This window comes from Schistocerca serialis, chromosome 9, assembly GCF_023864345.2.
Source record: "Schistocerca serialis cubense isolate TAMUIC-IGC-003099 chromosome 9, iqSchSeri2.2, whole genome shotgun sequence".
NCBI classification, from domain to species: domain Eukaryota; kingdom Metazoa; phylum Arthropoda; class Insecta; order Orthoptera; family Acrididae; genus Schistocerca; species Schistocerca serialis.
Genome location: NC_064646.1, coordinates 257,325,245 through 257,347,618, shown reverse-complemented (window position 1 = coordinate 257,347,618; position 22,374 = coordinate 257,325,245). Strand labels below are relative to the sequence as shown.

General features: G+C 44.6%; 1 pseudogene; it reads right to left on the bottom strand.

The window, feature by feature from the left end:
• Positions 1–17,641: 17,641 nt before the first annotated feature.
• On the bottom strand, positions 17,642–17,759 carry LOC126420318 (5S ribosomal RNA; annotated as a pseudogene).
• Positions 17,760–22,374: the final 4,615 nt, after the last annotated feature.

Sequence of the window (22,374 nt, the reverse complement as noted above, 5' to 3'; positions counted from 1 at the left end):
AATTTTCCCGCCAAGTTTTTAAGCTTTTTCTGAAGGGGGGGGGTGGACAGGAAGGCAGAGGATTTCCCAGGAGGGGACAAACGGCTCAGAACTGGTGTCCTGGGAGAGGAGGATGGGGAGGAGGAGGGGAAGTGGGAGGGATGTGGGTTCTCCAGGGTGTCATAAATCAACCCTCATACGTCCATAAACCACTTAGCATTTCAACATGTGACAGGTAAAGGGAGAAGGTGGTTTAATTGATGAGTTTCATTGATTATCATATCAATTCGACATCAAAAGTGCACCAGAAACAGCTTTACCCTTCTACTTATTATGATCAGTAATCAGAATTAGTTATGGACAGATATTTAGAAAATACTTAGTAATAGTGCTTGTGGACATTAACACACTAAATTTCAAACAATCTTATGAGCTGCCTGTGGCCAAAATCACTGAGTTACCCCTAACTTGTCGACTGGGATTGCCTAGCTCATTGCCGCATTTTCATTTTCTGTTCTTTCTCATATTAACGTTATTAAGCAATTCTTGTCCGCTGTGGACTTTTTAGAACACTGTGCCTATTGAAACTGAAGGTAATGTGTAATGTATTAGCTGCAACCAGCTGCTTTTGTAGGCATTTTCAGAAAAGGGATGGCTTTCATATTGGTGTGTTATCCTTTATACATTAACGTCGCGAGCACTTTTGTTTCGAGCTAGGAACGCTACTATCACGTTAGGTAAAGACTAAATCGGGCCTATGAGTTTAAGTAAGCACGTGAATCTGGTCAGCGGCTCGACAAAAGTTGCCCATGCCTTCTCTAAGACACAAGCAGTGGAATTCCAAAATGAAGAACCCTGTCCTAGAAATCGTCTGGCAGTGCATCCAATATGAAATCCAAAGTCAGGGGCGATAGAATTCCAGTCGATTAAATCACAATGCAGCCTTATTCATAATGAAGAACTCGATGTTGTTGGTAAAGAAGCCACAAAATCCGCAACTTTAATCGACCTCAGTCTCTTTCCTTCTGAATTGTATCGTCTGGTCACGCGCAGTGCCCTTCTGGAATGGCAACAGTCATTCAGGAGAAGATATTATGCCTGCAATCAGCATGTTATTCCACATAGGCCCTGGATTCATGATGTTCACCTGCCCAGACAGCTGATATCCACTGTCTGCTGGATGAACTTCAACCGCGAAAAATTTCCGATGCACCTTCGCCTCAATGGAATTGACTCCGTTCTGTGACCACAGAAGATAACATCACTCGCATCCTCTCAGCATGTTCAAAGTTGGAGAGGAACAGACGTTTCTACAATAATTAGTGGTCTTAAAGCTGAGTTTCCCCCGACAGCCGTCATTGTACAGGGTCCTATCGGTCTCGGAATGGAAACCACAGTGAAAATCAAAAATGTTTTGTTTGGAACAGTTAGCAACATTTGCCAGCTACTTGTCTATACAGTACCTGCTCCGACTGAGACGTTGTCATAGCATTGTACCACATCACCAATAACCTCGTCATAGAAGGCAACCATCTGTGCTTCCTGCCAATTCTCTATGCTGATCTGTACCTTGTTGTTTGAGTCAAAACTTCGTTTTCACAGTCAGCGGTTCGTGTGAACAGAGACGAAAATCAGAGGGAGTCAAGTCCGGGCCGTGTGGTGGGTGATCAAAAACTTCTGATCAAAAATTCTGCAGGAGTGCCTCCATTGGCGCCGGATTGTGCGGCCGATAATCGTCATGAAGAAGGAAATTTTTGAGAGTTACGTTGTGTGGGCTGCATGAAATCGGGCGAAATCTCTGAGTAGCCAAGCGTACTTGGCGGGAGGCACTATTTTCTAGTCACCTTTACTAGCTCACTGTGCGCTCAGAACAGAAAAGAGTGAAGTGACGCTATCGACGGGCGAACTACACTGTCCAACACGGCAATCCAAAGCTTCTTCGGATTTTCACTGTGGTTTCTATTTTGCGACTGTCGGACCTTACTTTCCCAATAGCCCTCGTACTTTCTTTGAGCTTTTAAACTCTTTACAAACTGCCACGCTACCTTTATGGTGATAACACAGAACTCTGACTGTTGTTAGTTGCTTTCTGTTAATTTGTATTTTGTATTTACAGTTACTTGAAATTGTTCATCCAATGTTTGTGTAGCTGTTTTGCTCACCTTTTCGTTTTATTTCTTAAATTTGTGGTACCACAGCTACCTTTGCTAAACTGCTCTGTAAACTTTTACACAGAATATAAAATACTTTTGTTAAACGGTTACTGGCATATTTTTATATATGTGACTAAAAACATTGTTAATCTTAGTCATATTTTTCCTCTATCTTTTTTGAAGTTTTATATACCTGTCGTTCTATAGTAGGCGTAAAGAGATCCTTGCTAAATTTGTATATGTATGCCCTCACATTATGTCAACAATTTACGTTTTCTGTATTGTACATCAGTTATTACTCTTTAGATCGTTGAATGGCTGTTAAATGCTGAAGGTAAATAAAAACTAAAAAAACTTGCTGAAGTTAGAAAATATGTTGTTTCGGTGACTACAGAATTATTTGGTTCAGTAATAGAACTTAACGTATGTTACAGATAATGTCATAATAGGGATAGTAATATTACGTAATATCATCCTGTTACGTAAGTTATGTTTTTACGGTTGCAGTGTCGCCTTGGTAGAAAGTCATTAGAGTCATGAGTAAATTACAGGAAAAGAAAATTTACGTCGACGTCTGCACTATTGCACGTGTTCGTCACCTGCGTTCTTGGCCTAGTTCCACATTAAATTTACGAGGCTGTAAGCCGTGGAAAATTCGGTTTCTTTACGACCGCATAAAACAGGTAAACAAGCTTCTTAGACCGGACAAAAAGTAATGACAGCCGTGAAATGTAGGGTTAAGGAAAGGAAAAGGTTTCGGTATGTTGGTAATTTCCTTTACGTTGGCACGAGATTACCGCACTAATGTCAACTAATGGAGAGCATGCGAGCACTAATTACTTTGTTCGTGAATTTCCTTTGTAATTATGTGTGTTTATATTCAGTCGTTCTCAGCACCTGCAGGCGGGTGTGAGCAGAAATCTAATGTACCTGCAGTTCTACTGAAACATTCAGATGGTGTTTCTCTCCCTGGGTAGTTAGGTGACTAGCAAATTGCAACAACTTCAGAGAAACGAAATCTTTTTTTTTTTTTGTTATCAGTCTTCTGACTGGTTTGATGCGGCCCGCCACAAATTCTGTACTAACCTCTTCACCTGAGAGTAGCTCTTGCAACCTACGTCCTCAATTATTTGCTGGATGTATTCTAATCTCGGTCTTCCTCCACAGTTTTTGTCCTCTACAGCTCGCTCTAGTACCATGGAAGCCATTCTCTCATGTCTTAACAGATGTCCTATCATCCTGTTCCTTCTCCTTATCAGCGTTTGCACATATTCCTTTCTTCTCTGATACTGCGCAGAACCTTCTGGTTTCTTACCTTATCAGTCCTCCTAATTTTCAAGATTCGTCTGCAGCACCACATCTCAAATGCTTCGATTCTCTTCTGTTCCCGTTTTCTCACAGTCCATGATTTACTACAATACGTCCTCAGAAATTTCTTCGTCAAATTAAGGCCGATATTTGATATTAGTAGACTTATCTAAGCCAGGAATGCTCTTTTGCCATTGCTAGTCTGCTTTTGATGTCCTCGTTGCTCCGTCCGTCATTGGTTATTTTACTACCTAGGCAGCAGAATTCCTTAACTTCATCTACTTCGTGACCATCAATCCTGGTAAGTTTCTTCCTGTTCTCAATTATGCTACTTCTCAATCCCTTCGTCTATCTTCGATTTACTCTCAATCTATACTCTGTACTCATTAGACTGTTCATTCCGATCAGAATATCATGTAACTCTTCTTCAGTTTCACTCAGGATAGCAATGTCAGTAGCGAATCTATCGTTGATATCCTTTCACCTTGAACGAAATCATACGGAGCAAAAATACGAAATTCTGGGTGACCCTCGGGCAACGGACGTCTTTAGACTGGCTAGTACACCGCTGCGAGGGGATGGTCAACAGGCCATTCACAAAGAGCTATCCGCCATGTCAATACCTTGGTCCTAAAGCAACGACGTTTTTCGTCGCGGCGAGATCTATTTACGAAATTTCAGTCGCCAACTTTCTCTTCCTACATGGGTAGGAATGATCATCAAAATAAAATAAGAGAAATCAGAACTCGAACAGAAAGGTTTAGGTGTTAATTTTCCCTCGCGCTGTTCGGGAGTGGAATGGTAGAGAGATAGTATGATTGTGGTTCGATGAACCCTCTGCCAAGCACTTAAATGTGAATTGCAGAGTAATCATGTAGATGTAGATGCAGAAGTCTGACGGTGCCGCAGGGTACGAGGGGCCCTCTGGCGGTCACATTCCTCTAACCACTTCTCGCCTATACGTAATTCTGGGGTCAGCGCTAGCAAATGGTTCAAATGGCTCTGAGCACTATGGGACTTAACATCTGTGGTCATCAGTCCCCTAGAACTTAGAACTACTTAAACCTAACTAACCTAAGGACATCACACACATCCATGCCCGAGGCAGGATTCGAACCTGCGACCGTTAGCGCTAACAGAGGGCGCTGATTACGTGCAGCAGTATGTTTTTTCTCTCATTGTGGCTTCTTTAGATATTTGATTTATAGTTTTTTATATCATTCAGTGCACTATGAAAGCTGTTTATTACATACGTCATTTTCTAGAATATTGGCACTTGAGCATATGTTGATTACTGTTCTCTTAAATCTTCCTCTTTTTAACAATCTAACTGTTGTCGTATTCTATTTCATCGCTTTTTGTTACTGTACTGCCTCTTACACCTTATAAGCCCATTAAAGACTTTACCAATTGTATCTCCCCTTTATTTTTCGCTGTTCAGTTAAGCATTGAAGACTTGGTATGCCTACAGTAGCGACATCACAAACATCTTGTGGCTACTTTACGGCAGTTTGTTTTGCACAGTAGTGCTGCTGATAACATGACTCGTGCATATGCCGTCATTCCAAAAGAAATGCACCCTATTTTTCTTTTTAAATTCATCTTTTATTCTAAATGTTTGAAAGTTTTACAATGTGTAGATACATCCTTTAGGAACAATATTTTCATTTCTACACATAATTTCCATCTCTCTCAACTGCCTTACGCCATCTTGGAACCAGTGCCTGCATACCCGCACGGTAAAATTCTGGACCAACCTGTTGGAGCCTCTGTTTGGCAGCGTGCACAAGGGAGTCATCATCTTCAAACCTTGTTCCACGAAGAGAGTCTTTCAGTTTCCCAAAGAGATGATAGTCACATGGAGCCAGGTCAGGACAGTAAGGCAGGTGTTTCAGTGTTGTCCATCCGAGTTCTGTGATCGATTCGATGGTTCTTTGACTGACATGTGGCCGTACATTGTCGTGCAACAGCAAAACATCCTGCTTTTGCCGATGTGGTCGAACACGACTAAGTCGAGCTTGAAGTTCCTTCAGTGTCGTCACATATGCATCAGAATTTATGGTGGTTCCACTTGGCATGATGTCCAAAAGCAAGAGTCCTTCGGAATCGAAAAACACCGTAGCCATAACTTTTCCAGCAGGAGGTGTGGTTTTGAATTTTTTTTTCTTGGGTGAATCTGCATGATGCCACTCCACTTTCCTTCGTCTCTGGTGAAAAATGATGGAATCATGTTTCATCACCTGTCACAATTCTTCCAAGAAATTCATCTCCACCATTCTCGTACTCATCCAAAAGTTCGCTGCATACCGTTTTTCTTGTTTCTTTGTGAGCCACTATCAACACCCTGGGAACCCACCTGGCACAAACCTCTTTTAAAGCCAACGCTTTCAGTATTCTGCAAACACTGCATTCCCCTATCTCAAAGTAGCGTGACAATTCGTTCACTGTGATGCATCTGTCAGCAGTCACCAATTCGTTAACTCTTTGCACATTGTCTGGAGTGTGTGCAGTACGAGGCCTGCAGCTGCGAGGACAATCCTCAATATTTTACCGAGCCCACTTTCATCACGCAACCTGCTTGCCCACCGACTAACTGTACTGCGATCGACAGCAGCATCTCCATACACCTTTTTCAACCTCTTGTGGATGTTTCCCACTGTTTTGTTTTCACAGCACAGGAATTCTATGACAGCATGTTGTTTCTGACGAACGTCAAGTGTAGCAGCCATTTTGAAGAAATGCTGTAACGGCGCCACTCACGGGAACAGGTTGAACTAAGTTTGAAAACAAGCGGGAAGGATGTATCTACACACTGTAAGACTTTCACACATGCAGAATGAAAACTGTATTTTTACAAAAATAATGTGCATTTCTTTTGGAGTGACCCTCGTATATATACACTCCTGGAAATTGAAATAAGAACAACGTGAATTCATTGTCCCAGGAAGGGGAAATTTTATTGACACATTCCTGGGGTCAGATACATTGCATGATCACACTGACAGAACCACAGGCACATAGACACAGGCAACAGAGCATGCACAATGTCGGCACTAGTACAGTGTATATCCACCTTTCGCAGCAATGCAGGCTGCTATTCTCCCTTGGAGACGATCGTAGAGATGCTGGATGTAGTCCTGTGGAACGGCTTGCCATGCCATTTCCACCTGGCGCCTCAGTTGGACCAGCGTTCGTGCTGGACGTGCAGACTGCGAGAGACGACGCTTCATCCAGTCCCAAACATGCTCAATGGGGGACAGATCCAGAGATCTTGCTGGCCAGGGTAGTTGACTTACACCTTCTAGAGCACGTTGGGTGGCACGGGATACATGCGGACGTGCATTGTCCTGTTGGAACAGAAAGTTCCCTTGCCGGTCTAGGAATGGTAGAACGATGGGTTCGATGACGGTTTGGATGTACCGTGCACTATTCAGTGTCCCCTCGACGATCACCAGTGGTGTACGGCCAGTGTAGGAGATCGCTCCCCACACCATGATGCCGGGTGTTAGCCCTGTGTGCCTCGGTCGTATGCAGTCCTGATTGTGGCGCTCACCTGCACGGCGCCAAACACGCATACGACCATCATTGGCACCAAGGCAGAAGCGACTCTCATCGCTGAAGACGACACGTCTCCATTCGTCCCTCCATTCACGCCTGTCGCGACACCACTGGAGGCGGGCTGCACGATGTTGGGGCGTGAGCGGAAGACGGCCTAACGGTGTGCGGGACCGTAGCCCAGCTTCATGGAGACGGTTGCGAATGGTCCTCGCCGATACCCCAGGAGCAACAGTGTCCCTAATTTGCTGGGAAGTGGCGGTGCGGTCCCCTACGGCACTGCGTAGGATCCTACGGTCTTGGCGTTCATCCGTGCGTCGCTGCGGTCCGGTCCCAGGTCGACGGGCACGTGCACCTTCCGCCGACCACTGGCGACAACATCGATGTACTGTGGAGACCTCACGCTCCACGTGTTTAGCAATTCGGCGGTACGTCCACCCGGCCTCCCGCATGCCCACTATACGCCCTCGCTCAAAGTCCGTCAACTGCACATACGGTTCACGTCCACGCTGTCGCGGCATGCTACCAGTGTTAAAGACTGCGATGGAGCTCCGTATGCCACGGCAAACTGGCTGACACTGACGCGGCGGTGCACAAATGCTGCGCAGCTAGCGCCATTCGACGGCCAACACCGCGGTTCCTGGTGTGTCCGCTGTGCCGTGCGTGTGATCATTGCTTGTACAGCCCTCTCACAGTGTCCGGAGCAAGTATGGTGGGTCTGACACACCGGTGTCAATGTGTTCTTTTTTCCATTTCCAGGAGTGTATTTGATGATGCTGGTGCTGATTTTGCATTTAACATTTGACGATGCCACTATGGCTGAAGTACATTAGGACATTGTTTTTATATAACAGGTATGCCACTTCACACTTAAAGCGCACAAATGCGTATGTGTGTGAGCCCTCCGCCACACACCGCTTGGTGGCTAGCGGAGTATATATGTAGATGTAGTACTTTTCATTGTAGTTTATATTATTGTTTTAAGCTGTAGACAATCTGCTAGTGCATTTATGTATTCCCATATTTTGCTGCAGATCTGATGATGGTCATTATAGATAGAAACCGATAATCTGCTGACGAAAAGTCTGTGACCATAGACGTAAAGTAAAGGAAATTTGTTCTGTATACGGGTCACTGTTTTACTCGCGACAATGTCGCAGCTTGTGAGCAGATAATTCGTCGTCATTTCAATCGCATAGCTTTAAGTGACAGTGCAATCCGAAGGTGGAAAGAGTCTTAATAAGAAGCTGCCAGGTCCTAATAAAAAATCGAGGATACCTGTAATTATTGTGAGAGAGACAATCAACAGGAGTCCAAGGCGACACGAACGTCAAGACGCACACTGTTTACCGCTGATCCGAGACTCTGTGAGAAAAAATGTTACGTTTGGATTTGAAATGCCATCGGTACATGTTGGTGGTTCAGCATATCAAAGATTGGGACTTCCAGCAACATGAAGTCTTCACTTTGGGTATGAAAACGATCTCTCAAGACGGACGGAATGCGATAGTGTTCATGAGTGTTGAGGTGTATTTTCAGTTAAATATGTCGGTTAACAAACAGAACTTTAGTTTATGAGCCCATGAACTGTGCTGTGCGCCCGCGTTTAATTTCGCGTCATTCCCGCGGATTTGGAATCCCTCTGGCCTCAAGACCGTATGGAGCTTTACTGTCGCTGGTAGAGAACAGGTGGGAGAAGAAGGTAGTTATGGGCTGCGGCGACCTGTAGGAAAGGAGAGTGTGACACGGGAGGCGAAGAGCGCAAGAGAGGCGGCGTGTTGTTGTGGATAAGCGTCTGCCGTGGCCCATCGGCAAGAGTGGTGCCTTTGCTCACTGCAAAGTGGCCGAGTGTTGGTCGCAGCCGTAAACATCGCTCATTAAAAGCTACTTCGGCAGGACGCACAGTATTCGACTTGTCCTCTGCTATTGAAGTTGCAAGCAGTTTGTGTCCATTATGGTGCCGGGTTGTAATCCAGTCTGACCTTTGCAAGTACTTGACGGGGATGGCATCTGCTTAATAATACCCGTGGGTCTCCGACTATGAGTAATCTTTGGTACATCCTTCTCTCGGCGCTCTCTAAGCAAGCGTTTTTCAGTGGGCGCTGGATTTTACGAGAAATCACGGTGAGCACACGATTACTGTGCACGTCACTTGGTGTCTCGTGGTGGTTATTTTGACTCCGTATCCTGGTTGCCCGTTGTTATATATACGAGTATAAATGTGTTATTTATGAAGGATTTGCCTGGTACTACTTGAGTTCAGTTCTGTCATGTGTATGAGCTTGTGGCTGTCACTATTCCAAATTGATTTTAGAATGTAAGGCTATAGAATGCATATGTAATTCTTCTGATGTACGAGTTGTACTTTATAGTCAGTGAAAATGGTGTAATCTATCTACCTTATTTCTGAGGCATGTCTATAATTACCTGTTGGCTAGTATCACGAGCTCGAGCTGTTAACTAAATTACTTGCATCTACAAAGACAAAAGAAAAATTAAAGGAAAATTTTATGCCTCAGTTGTCAAGTCAAAATTTCCTGCGTAACATTCGTACTTTTCTGCATTTGTAGTATGTTTGATTTTTACTAAATAATTGAATTGTCTCTGTGTTACAGGATAATTGACTGAATCTCTTGTTAACTGTGGTCTTGTTAAAGATGGCTGTGTACCATGATTGAAATTTTTAACGAAGGTTTCTAGTACTGTGTTAGTGGCAACCGCCGTACTGTGTTAGTAGAGAAGGAGGAATTATTGCTACTAGCGTTGCCTCTGCCACCGCCTCTATCATAAATTTGAACTACATTTGTCAGTCATTTTGGCTACAGCGAAGGGAATGGCGTTTTGATAATCAGTGGTAATAGCTGATGGTTGATATTTTTAACATATTCATTTGATCGCATGTTTTGCTGTTTGCAATGTAAATGTATTTTTTGTACTTCATTTAATATTATTTACTAAAAGGAAGAGATTTTATATTGTTACAGTTTTGATCTGTTTTCTGTCTGTTGCGTTTTTGAAATTTAGTCTTTTCAGTTCTGGAGGCATTTTGTTAAAGTTATTCTTGGATTTTTGCTTTTTAAAAATAAATTCATTAGTGTTTTTAGAAATGTTAATAAATTCATTATGGCTCAGTACTTTTTCACTCAACACGTTCTTCATTTTCGTCGTGCTATTGTGCGATGTGCCGTAGCTGTTGTTAGTGTAATCGGACGTTATTATTGGGGTGGAGGGCGCCGAAACAAAGACAGTGAACTTTGAACGATACATACAATTGGTGAAAAAGTTATTTCTGCCATAATTGTGGAGACGACGGATAAACAGGAGAAGTGTCTATTTACTAACACACTGAAAATGCATCAACGGCAGCTGAGACAAACATTTTCCTTGAATGCTTCATTCTTCGTTTCTATGACGTGCCGTTGACACCAAGATCGCCAGCCTTTTGCGCTTGACTTTTTCTCGTGGGCGTATTTCAAAAAGCGTGTCTACGTTAACAAACCCTGAAGTTTAATGCAGTTGATAGCTGCCATGAAATAAGGAGATTTGACAGACCATCGACCGATCGGCTGTCATGAGTAACGTCTGGTAGAGAGCTGAAAACTGTATTCAAGAGCATGGCCGTCATGTGGATGACATAATTTTGTGTAAGTGACTATGAAAAGCAAATTAGTTTTGATTTTGTAAGGATAAAGCTTTTTTTCAAAAAATCAACATACCATTGTTCATTTCAAAACCATCAATTTCCTGTAGATCATGTTTGCACCAGTTGTGTGTACTGTAGAATGAATATATCATAAAAACAGAAGAATGTTTTTCCAAAACATAGTGTCCCATACACCAAATCACATTAAAGTAGAAATACTTCCGAAAATCGACGACGACGGAGAAAAATTTCAGCTGCACTACATCTACATCTATACTCCGGAAGCCACCTTACTTCGTGAACCAGCGTCACTTCCCTCTTTTCCTGTTCCAGTCACGAATGATTCGCGGGGAGAAAGATTGCTGATAATCCTCTGTAAGGGCTCGGATATCTATAATTTTTTCTTCACGGTCTTGCTCAGGGCGGGATAAGTACTTGACTGTACACGATTTCCAAATTGTATTTAAAGAATACGTAGGTACAAACAGGAAAACTGCGTGCGGTGGACTCCTGAACTGTGAGAGTCACAGTACACAAAATACACAACAGCACATGGAAATTATTCATACAGCCCCAAGCAGCCTCTTCAAAAAAAAAAAAGTTCAAATGTGTGTGAAATCTTATGGGACTTAACTGCTAAGGTCATCAGTCCCTAAACAGCCTCTTCCCTGGCGTACCAGAGAAGCTTGAAATTTTCGCACGTACTACTTACGGTTACCAGACTGCTCACCGAACAGCACGGGTTTCAGATGCGTAGCTTTTCTGAACTTTATAAGGCCATTATGTGAACACAATTTTGTATTCACACTGAAATCAGTTTGGCCACTAAGACATTTACAATGGGCTGTACTATACGCATCCCTGAGCCAAGGACAACGTCGCCCTAAGGTGAAATACTAGCGTAAAAAAAGTACGCTCCAGACACAAGCACTCTCAATCTGTGTATTCTCCTTAATTTTATTTTCTTCTTCTTTCTTTCTTTTAATATGACTTAGCCATCTTGATGTTCCACTCATAGGGATCGACACCTATTAATATGCATTCCCACTCTCTTTTACAAATCCTGCCCTTACACACTGACAGCAATGGAAATTTTTATAGCATGAACGACTTCTCTGGAGTCTACCAAACGGACATTTTAGTATTTCCACTACAGGATATCTTGAATAAACTTCCATAGTTATGCAAGCTTATTTCCAGTATTTTCGTTTCATAGAGAATAAAGCCATTCCTGCATATTCAGAAAGGCGAAAGTACATTATGTCTAATGGGTGTGTCTAACATTGCTATAGCTTCTCTCGACACATGCCCAGGGACGTGCACATCCAGCTTTTCGCCGTATTTCGGGCTTTGAGAGAGGACAAATGAGTGTGATGAAGGAAGTGAGAGCATCATACCAAACGATCGCACACAGTCGTTTATAGTGTAATGAATGCACACTGAAGGGTGACAGTCCAAGGAAAACAGTGTGGCAAGAAGAGTACACATAGGTCCTTGCAGAAGGACTACCTCACGAGAAGATCGTACGTTTGTTCGACTTGCTCCGATGAATAGGCAGATGTCAATAGCTGAAATCCAGGCAGAGGTTACAAACAGAGTCGGAAACAGATCACTGGAAACTGGATTGAGGTCTATAACTGCCATTTGGCGTTAACATTATACCTCACTACTTGCATAGTGTAGAGCCAGCCTCAAATGGGACGTTGAAGAGGAATTTTGTGGTGTTCAATGACATATCTTACTTCTGTCTGCGATGGTCAGACCGACCGTACCATATAGTACCTGGTGAAAGGCTACAGGAAGCAACGATTCTTGAGATCCATACTTCTTCGACTTCTGAAATCGTGTGGTGAGCTATCTGATACAGAAAAGCTTCAATTGTTAGTTGTTGAAGGAAGGTTGAGTGTTCGCCATTCTGTGCGAGAATAGTAACCCTGTTGCCATATCCTTCATGAACAGGATACCAAATCGCATATTCCAGCAGGATAATGCAAGAACGTGAGTTGCAGTTCAGATATAGTGGCAAGAACTTTCATATCATTCACCAACCAATAATCTGCATAAGCTTGAGAGGTGTCTGTCTTGTATGGGCCACCTCCTCTCATTTTTAATTGAATATTGCAGTAAATTAAAATCGAGTTCATCTGAGTTTGTTCTTACTTGATATCAGGTTAATTTACAAACAGATAATGAATGATAATTACACTACTGGCCGTTAAAATTGCTACACCACGAAGCTGACGTGCTACAGAAGTAAAATTTAACCGGCAGGAAGAGGATGCTGTGATATGCAAACGATTAGCTTTTCAGAGCATTCACATAAGGTTGGCGCCGATGGCGACACCGACAACGTGCTGATATGAGGAATGTTTCCAACCAATTTCTCATACACAACAAGCAGTTGACCGGCGCTGCCTGGAGAAACGTTGTTGTGACGCCTCGTGTAAGGAGGAGAAATGCGTACCATCACGTTTCCGACTTTGATAAAGGTCGGATTGTAGTCTATCGCGATTGCGGTTTATTGTATCGCGACATTGCTGCTCGCGTCGGTCGAGATCCAATGACTGTTAGCAGAATATGGAATCGGTGGGTTCAGAAGGGTAATACGATACTCCGTGCTGGATCCCAACGGCCTCGTATCACTAGATAGTCGAGATGACAGGCATCTTATCCGCAAGGCTGCAACGGATCGTGCAGCCACGTCTCGATCCCTGAGTCAACAGATGGGGACGTTTGCAAGACAACAACCATGTGTACGAATAGTTCGACGACGTTTGCAGCAGCATGGAATATCAGCTCGGAGACCATGACTGCTGTTACCCTTGACGCTGCATCACAGATAGGAGCGCCTGCGATGGTGTACTCAACGACGAACCTGGGTGCACGAATGGCGAAACGCCATTTTTTCGGATGATCCAGGTTCTGTTTACAGCATCATGATGGTCGCATCACGGTGAACGCACATTGGAAGCGTGTATTCGTCATCGCCATATTGGCGTATCACCCGGCGTGATGGTATGGGGTGCCATTGGTTACACGTCTCGGTCACCTCTTATTCGCATTGATGGCACTTTGAACAGTGGACGTTACGTTTAAGATGTGTTACGACCCGTGGCTCTACCCTTCATTCGATCCCTGCGAAACCCTACATTTCAGCAGGATAATGCACGACCGCATGGATACAGAAAATGTTCGACTGTTGCCCTGACCAGCACATTCTCCAAATCTCTCACCAATTGAAAACGTCTGGTCAATGGTGGCCGAGCAACTGGCTCGTCACATTACGCCAGTCACTACTCTTGACGAACTGTGGTATCGTGTTGGAGCTGCATGGGCAGCTGTACCTGTACACGCTATCCAAGCTCTGTTTGACTCAATGCCCAGGCGTATCAAGGCCGTTATTATGGCAAGAGGTGGTTGTTCTGGGTACTGATTTCTCAGGACGTATGCACCCAAGTTGCGTGAAAATGTAATCACATGTCAGTTCCAGTATAATATATTTGTCCAATGAATACCCGTTTATCATCTGCATTTCTTCTTGGTATAGCAATTTTAATGGCCAATAGTGTAAGTTCATATGTAGCGGGTTTCTTATCGATTACATTACTTTCTTCTTGCTATTATTACAATACTGCCAAATCTGGTACAGTAGGCAGCAGTTTAGCGTTCGCCTAAAGTTCCGTTGTCTTGCGCTGGTCGAAAGAGAGATTTATGAACGGGTTCCTATTTGGAAACCTGCCGTGCTGAGTGCATGGCATGGGGAGGCAGGCGACATGCAGCCCGTCCACTTACTGGGCCACTGCGGCACTTACCTGTGGCTGAAAATGACAGAAGGTGTTGCATTTTCAAAGTTCTGCAGGCTCGCAAGAGAGCGCCCTTTGCTTAGTAACAGGGGTTGAACAACGCAGAGAACCCTCTGGGTGATAAAACTCTGCCTTAGCGGGATTCAGCTGGCCAAAGGAACGATAGAAAACTTCATTATTTTTTTTTAAAAAAACAGACCTTCGGAATGCGGCGGCATAGTGTTCTATGGCAAATAACTTCTTTGCCAGAGTCTCGAGAAAGCGTAGAGCACTTAAAGTTTCATGTTTGGGTTGAGACTTGCATTCCTGTGGCGTAAGAGCTCGACACCTGCGTCAGAAGCTGGAGGGCTGAGTTTGGGCGTGCGTCTTCTTCAGGCGGCTCTTCTGTGCCGCCTACACGCGTGGTAGTAAAATGTTATTGTCAGTACTTCTGACTGGGAGCAGCGTCTTGCTCTGCCTCTTAACCGGTGATGGGGGCGGGAAGGACGCACTGCTCCGAGCTCAGGTGGCGAGCCACTCAGAGGAATGTATTGCGATTAGAAATTTCACAGTACAGTCTGGGTTGTGGGGAGCAATTCCTAGTATTCGGCGTTAAGAAGTTTTTGGTGAGCAATAGCTCGCTGTGATTCGAGACAGAAGTCTTCTGCCCTGCACTAGGCTGTGCAGTGGACTTTGACCATCAGCATCGATGGACCGAGACTCGAACTCTGGACCTTTCCGTATCGCGGGCAAGTGCGCTTCCAACTGAGCTACCTAAGCACGACTCCCGACCCTGCGTATGCAGGAGAGCTTCTGTGGAGTTGGGAAGGTAGGAGACGAGGTATTAGCGCAATTAAAGCTGTGAGGACGGGTCGTGACTCGTGCTTGGGTAGCTCAGTTGGCAGAACGGTTGCCCACCAAATGCAAAGGTCCCGAGTTCGAGTCTCGGTCCGGCACACAGTTTTAATCAGCCAGGAAGTTTCATATCAGCGCACACTCCGCTGCAGAGTGAAATTCTCATTCTGGAGCCATCGATGGGTTCTCGAGGTGCACTACGGTAGCAACCGGTAGAGGTATGCAACTGACATATCTTTTCCACCTTCGCCCGCATGATCGTGTGGATTCGGTTTTAAGTTTGTTGCGGGTCAACTATATCACTTCACTGTGTAACTCCGGACTGCAACGATTCTGCGAACTCGCAACTTCCGTTTAGCTGTTGTTTTGTTTAGTATTCTGACTACCAGAGCGCAACAGATCATTTCAAATTTTAACGAGAAGACAAAGCCATGCATCAGAGAGATAAAAATGTTTTCATATATTTAGTTAGACGTTTAGGGCAATCCCTGCATTATTTTAGACTGAGAATATTTCATTTAACTTATACGAGGGTGAGTCAAATGAAAACCTTAAATTTGTAATAACAAATCGAAATTTCACGACGTTATCCTGTAAGTTGGTCAGCGTGCTACAAACAGCATGCAGAATGGCCTGTATGTGGCAGCATAGTGCAGATGCACACATAACGTCGCAGTATCAGTATAAAGATGGTTGCCCCATTTGCGACTTGCACCAGGGAAGAACAGCGTTCTGTTATTCGGTTTTGGCATAGTGAAGGTGTGAAACCTATTGAAATTCATCGACGAATGAAGGTTCAGTACGGTGATGCATGTTGTCACAGCAGCAAGTCTACGAATGGAGTAGAAAGTTCGCAAATGGTGTGACTTCAGTATAAGATGCTCCTCGTCCAGGTCTGGCACAACCAGTTGTGACTCCACAGAACATTGCAGCAGTTGAAGCCATAGTGAAAGAAAACCGCCGAGTGACACTGAATGACATTGTAGCATGTTTACAAATTAGTCGTGGGTCAGCACACCACATTGCGCATGATGAGCTCCACTTTCACAAAGTGTCTGCAAGATGGGTGCCACGGCAGCTGACTCCTGAAATGAGACAAGGACGTGTCGATGCTTGTGAAGAACTTCTTCGGCGCTTTGAACGAGAAGGTGATGGCTTCCTTGCAATAATCGTTACTGGGGACGAAACCTGGGTTCACTCCCACCAACCGGAAGCGAAGAGAGCCAGCAAAGAATGTCGCCATTCCTTATCACCAAAACCAAAGAAGTTTCGAACAGAACCATCAGCAGGGAAGGTTATGCTGACTCTCTTTTGGGACGAAAAGGTGTCATTTTGGAGCATTACATGCCTAGAGGGACCACTGTCACCAGTGCATCATACACAGATCTCCTAAAAATCATCTGCGACCTGCAATCAAATCAAAGCGACGTAGATTGCTGTCAGCAGGTGTCCTTTGGCAACATGACAATGCAAGGCCCCACACTGCCCGTACAACAGTTGCAACAATCACAGACCTGCATTTTGAGTGTCTTCCTCATCCACCATACTTACCAGACCTTGCCCCAAGTGATTTCCATACTTTTATACCACTCAAAGACGCAATGTGAAGCTTTGTATCACTTCTGCACAACTAATAATATTTAAAAAATATTTAAGGTTTTCATTTGACTCACCCTCGTATAAGTGCCTTTTGGATATTGTACTTGTTTGTATTTTGAGTGCACGATCATGCAAGCGACTTCTCGAACAAACTATCATCATGAGTATTTTTTCAGTATATTTAATAATTCCAGAGCTCATAAAGTATGATACCTATCAGATAAACTTCTAAGATATTTTCTCTTGGGGTGGAAAGAGATATGAAGCGAGGACCCTATTTTCAGTGACATCATGTCGTCTCCATTCGTAATCATCGAACCAGCTGTGTGTCCTGAGTCAGCAGCGAGGGTTAGGACGGACAGATTTCAGGTTAGGCAACGTAGTGATTAGATTAACAGTAACGTGTGTTGGTGCGGGCGGAATAACTTAGCTGCATAGTTAACGATCTTCTGGCCTTTTCCTCTTGTGTTTTTTGAGTCGACTAATGACTTATCTGAATAGTTAAAGTCGGAGAAGTACATATCGTTGAGTCATGTGAGAGATAAATGTATCTTTCCTCGACAAAGCACTCCTTCTTCAGGCCACAAGTCACTCATCGGGACCATCCGACTGCCTTGTCATCCTCAGCTGAGGATGTGGATAGGAGGGGCGTGTGGTCACCACCCCGCTCTACCAGTCGTTATCATGGTTTTCTGTGACCGGAGCCGCTACTATCCGGTCGAGTAGCTCCTCAGTTGGCATCACGAGGCAGAGTGCACGCTGAAAAATGGCAACAGCACATGGCGGCCCGGATGGTCACCCACCCAAGTACCAGCCACACCTGACAGCGCTTAACTTCGGTGATCTGACGGGAACCGGTGTATTCACTGCGGCAAGGCCATTGCCCTCTTTCCTCGACAGATGTCAGATAAATTGTACACTGATGAGCCAAAACATTATGACCACTGTCCACCGCGAGGCTGTACGCTGCCTGGTGGCGCTGAGGAAATGCGGAATCATTATAGCGACGATAAGTGGCGCGAATGCAGAAATACGCGCCGACTTAAGCGACAAAAGCCAGGTTGTTGTGGCCCAGTCCTTTGGAGAGAGCGTCTCGAAAATGCGAAGCTGGCCGACTGTTACCGTGCTACTGTCGTGAGCATCTATGGAAATTGATTGAAGAATCCTGAAACCACGAGTGGGCGACAAGTTGGAACTTACAGGGCTACCGATCGTGCGGATCGGAGGCTTGCCCGCTCTATAAAGCAGGATAGGCTACAATCTGTGGCAGATCTGACGACAGAGTACAGTGCTGGCGCAGGCACACGTGTTTTGGAGCACACCGTTCAGCGCACAGTGTTGAACATGGTGTTCCGCAGAAGAGGACCCCTACATGTTCCCATGTGGACCCAACAGTATCGTCAGTTAAGGTTGCAGTGGGCACAGGATCATCGAGTTTGGGCTATGGATCAATGGAACCGTGTCGCCTGGTCGGATGAATCCCGTTTATTGCTAAACCAGGCCGATGGTGATGTTCAGATATGCCGTCGTCCAGGCGAACGGTTGCTCGAAATATGCAGCGCGCATGGACGTAGGTCGGTGGGACATCTACCTTCCATAGGACCTGTGGTAGTAATCGAAGGCACCACGACAACTGTGGATTACGTGAACATTATCAGGGACCACATGTAATCTCTAATGCTTGATGTCTTCTTCAACAGCGACGCCAACTTCCAGCAGGATAATTGTCCGTATCACAAGGCCAGAATCGAGCTGCAATAGTTAGAGGAGCATCATAGTGAACTCAAGTTGATGCCATTCGGCTATCTACATCCGATGAAACCTAACTGGGTCGCTGTCGGGCGCCCCCTCGCGCCCACATACCAACCGCATGAATGTGTGGAGGTCACCCATGCGAGCTCTCGCAGGTACTCCGTTGTCCTTTGCGGCTCCCCATCGGCCTTGCTTGGCTAACACATGGTCATCTCCTCCGTAGCGTGGACCCTCCTCGGTGTCGCTGAGGCTCCCATATGACTGTCGTCCACATGTTGTTGGACTTCCCAATCTTAGCTGCTCTGCCGCGGACTTTTAACCTTCCCTCCACACTGACAACGGCGTTTGGAGACAGTGTCTCAGTGGCTGATGTTGTTTTACGTTTTATTCGTGAGGGGGCTTTTATCACACAATCGCCAGCCGTTGTGGTCTAGCGCTCCAGTCCGGAACCGCACTGCTGCTACAGCCACAGTTTCGAAACCTGCCTCGGGCATGGATGTGTGTGATTTCCTTAGTTAGATTTAAGTACGAGGGTTATTCCAAAAGTAAGGTCCGGTTATAAAAATAAAATCAAAACTAAAATGTTTTTTCAAAACAATTGTTTTATTTACATTCCTTACATCTTTATCTATTTTTCTACATAACTTCCATACTTATTTAAACATTTGTCACATCGTTCAACAAGCTTTTGAATGCCCATGTTATAGAAATCGGCCGCCTGTGACGATAACCAGTCCTTAACTGCTTCTTTCACTTCATCATCTGTGTCGAAGCGCTTGCCGCCGAGAAACTCCTTTAAGTAACGGAACAGGTGGAAATCACTTGGCGCCAGGTCCGGACTGTAAGGAGGATGGTCCATCTGTTCCCATCCAAATTTCTTGATCAGAGCTTGCGTTTCATTTGCAGTGTGGGGTCTGGCATTGTCATGCAACAACAAGATTCCAGACGACAAAAGACCACGTCGCTTATTCTGGATTGCACGTCGAAGTTTAGTCAGGGTAGCGCAGTAGGCGGCTTTATTAATCGTTGTTCCTCTCTCCATAAAGTCGACTAACAATACTCCACGTCTATCCCAGAACACAGTCGCCATAACCTTACGTGTTGAGATTGTCTGCTTTGCCTTGACCTTGACTGGCGATGACGTGTGACGCCATTGCATTGACTGACGTTTAGACTCTGGAGTGATGTGAGAAACCCATGTCTCATCCCCTGTGACAACATTGTCTAAAAGACTGTCACCTTCCTTATGATATCGCTCCAAAAAATCAAGAGCAAAAGCCATTCTTTTCATTCGTTGGGGCTCAGTAAGCAGCCGGGGAACCCAACGGGCACACAATTTGTGAAACTTCAAATGTTCAGACACAATTCTGTACAAAGTTGTTCTACTCACATTCGGAAAATGCATGTCTACGTCTGTAATAGTGAATCGGCGATCTTCACGAATTTTTTTGTCAACCGCATTGACCAAATCGTCTGAAATCACTGATGGTCGGCCACACCGTGGTTCATCGTGCACATTATCCCGTCCTTCATTAAAAGCTCGCACCCACTTGCGCACTTTGCTGTCGCTCATTATGTTAGGACCGTACACTTCAGTAATCTGCCGATGGATTTCCGCCGCTGAATTGTTTCTTGCAGACAAAAACCGTATCACTGCCCTTACTTCACAATCGGCGGGCTGATCAATTGTCTTAAACATTGTAAAGTGACACTCAGCAACAGTAACAAACCGAATGGCGGCGTTTGACGCGCAAGGCTTGCCGGGAGTCGGCGCGCATGCGTGTTTTGTCATTGGCGCCAAATTTCAATAGTTACGGCGAATCGGACCTTACTTTTGGAATAACCCTCGTAGCTCTAAGACTACGGGATTGTTGACTTCAGATGTTAAGTCCCATAGTGCTCAGATCCATTTTATCACACAATCTAAGGGTGGGCGTCTGGCCTTCTCCCAGGCCCCCATCCTCCCTCCATTTTAACTCTTCCTCACCCTTTCTTTGCTGTTTGTTCGCCTTCGTCTTTTCTTTGCCTGTGTTCCTCTAACTTTGTATTTCAAAGTTGAGATTCGTGTGTTGCAGGGTGGCTGGCTGGCCTTTTTGTTTTTGCCATCAGTCAGCCCAGACCATCTGCTATATTATTTTAGTACCTTTCACTACTTTTTCCTTTTCGTGTACGTTTTTCCATTTCTGTTAGCATCTGTAGTTTTGTATTTCACTGTACTTCGACGTTAGTTTTACGCCTTTTACTTTCCCGATTCCTTTGTGGACTTTTTTTTTACTCTAGACTGAAGGAGGAAAGAGGGACTGAAGACCCCGTAGTTACTCCCCAAACGAACCAGTTAACCAACGTAAATTATGGGAATTGTGTGACCTGTGCATAGGCATCAGGTGCCACAAACCTCTGGAAACCTGTCAAGTACTTGTCGAATCCATGTAAGCAGATTCAATGCTGAATTGCGTTCCAGAAGTAGACCAACGCGCTTTTAAGTAGGTGGTCATAATGTTGTGCGTCATCAGTGCAGATTACGTTTTTTTCGTTTTTAATGCTGTGTCATTTATTGTGTCATTTCTTGTGTCATTTCTTGCGTCATTTCATTGCACTCTATGGCGTTAAAGTGCTTGTTGCTTGTGTCGACACTGTTTTCCTTGTGTTATTGAAGGATCACTGATTTTGATTTAGTAGACATGTGATCATCTTTTGTACTAGCGTGCGCACCATCATAACTTACTAGTTACGGTCATTCCTTTAATTATCCATTATATGTCATGTGGGGATTTAGTATTACTAATTCTGTAGCCACTAGGTTCATGGAGGCACCCTGCATCTCAGGGTCCAGAGTGTCAGCGAACAAGACGAACTTTTCTTCGTCAGCACAGGGGGTACTCACGAACTGAAAGCGTAGCAGACAAGGCACATAATAGTTATCGTTCTTTTCAGCAAGGCACGTGAGTTATTCCCCATAATGTTTTAATTGTCTTTGAAGTTAACTGGAAGTGTAATAAACTGCCTTTTCTTTAGCAGTAAACAGCAGCTCTTCCAACGCCCACTGTACTGTATAGTCAGCTTGTCTGAAATTAGGTAGACTGATATATCAGGTCGTCTCCTAAAGCAGATTCTGTAACGACTGAAACGCTAATAATTATCAAAATAAGGTACAGGAGATCTTCCGATGCTTAAAATAAGACTACGAACACCGATTGCCTCACCCAGCACGAGGTAGACGTTTTATTATTCTTGACACTCTAACTCATCAAACATGAAATTTTTCGTTTTTTACGTCGGGAATCGAACAACGAATAATACCAGAGAATAAATCCGTGATCGAGCATGCACAAGACTGTCGTTGCACTGATTATATCATATCGGGGTATAAATTTTCGGTAACTTACTTCACGGTAGGCTATATACTCGTATACCTAGGAACCTAATCCGTATGCTCGCACTTTCGTTAACAGTCTGCTGTCGACACTGTGTCAAACGCTTCCCGGCAATCTAGGAATGTGGGAAACTGCCTCTTGCCTTTCATCCACGGTTCACAAGATACCGTATGAGAAATGGGCAAGCTGAGTTTCGCACGAATCATCAGTCTTCTGCATCTTCATGTTTTCGCCGCGTAAAGACTGTTCCACAAAATTTCGGACGTGCAGCAGCATAAATTCAGCTTCTTCTTCTAATATTTCGGCTGACTACTGTCTAGCCATCTTCAGAGTGAGCCGAGGTGACTAACGCTCCAGCACTTCTTCTGTCCTTT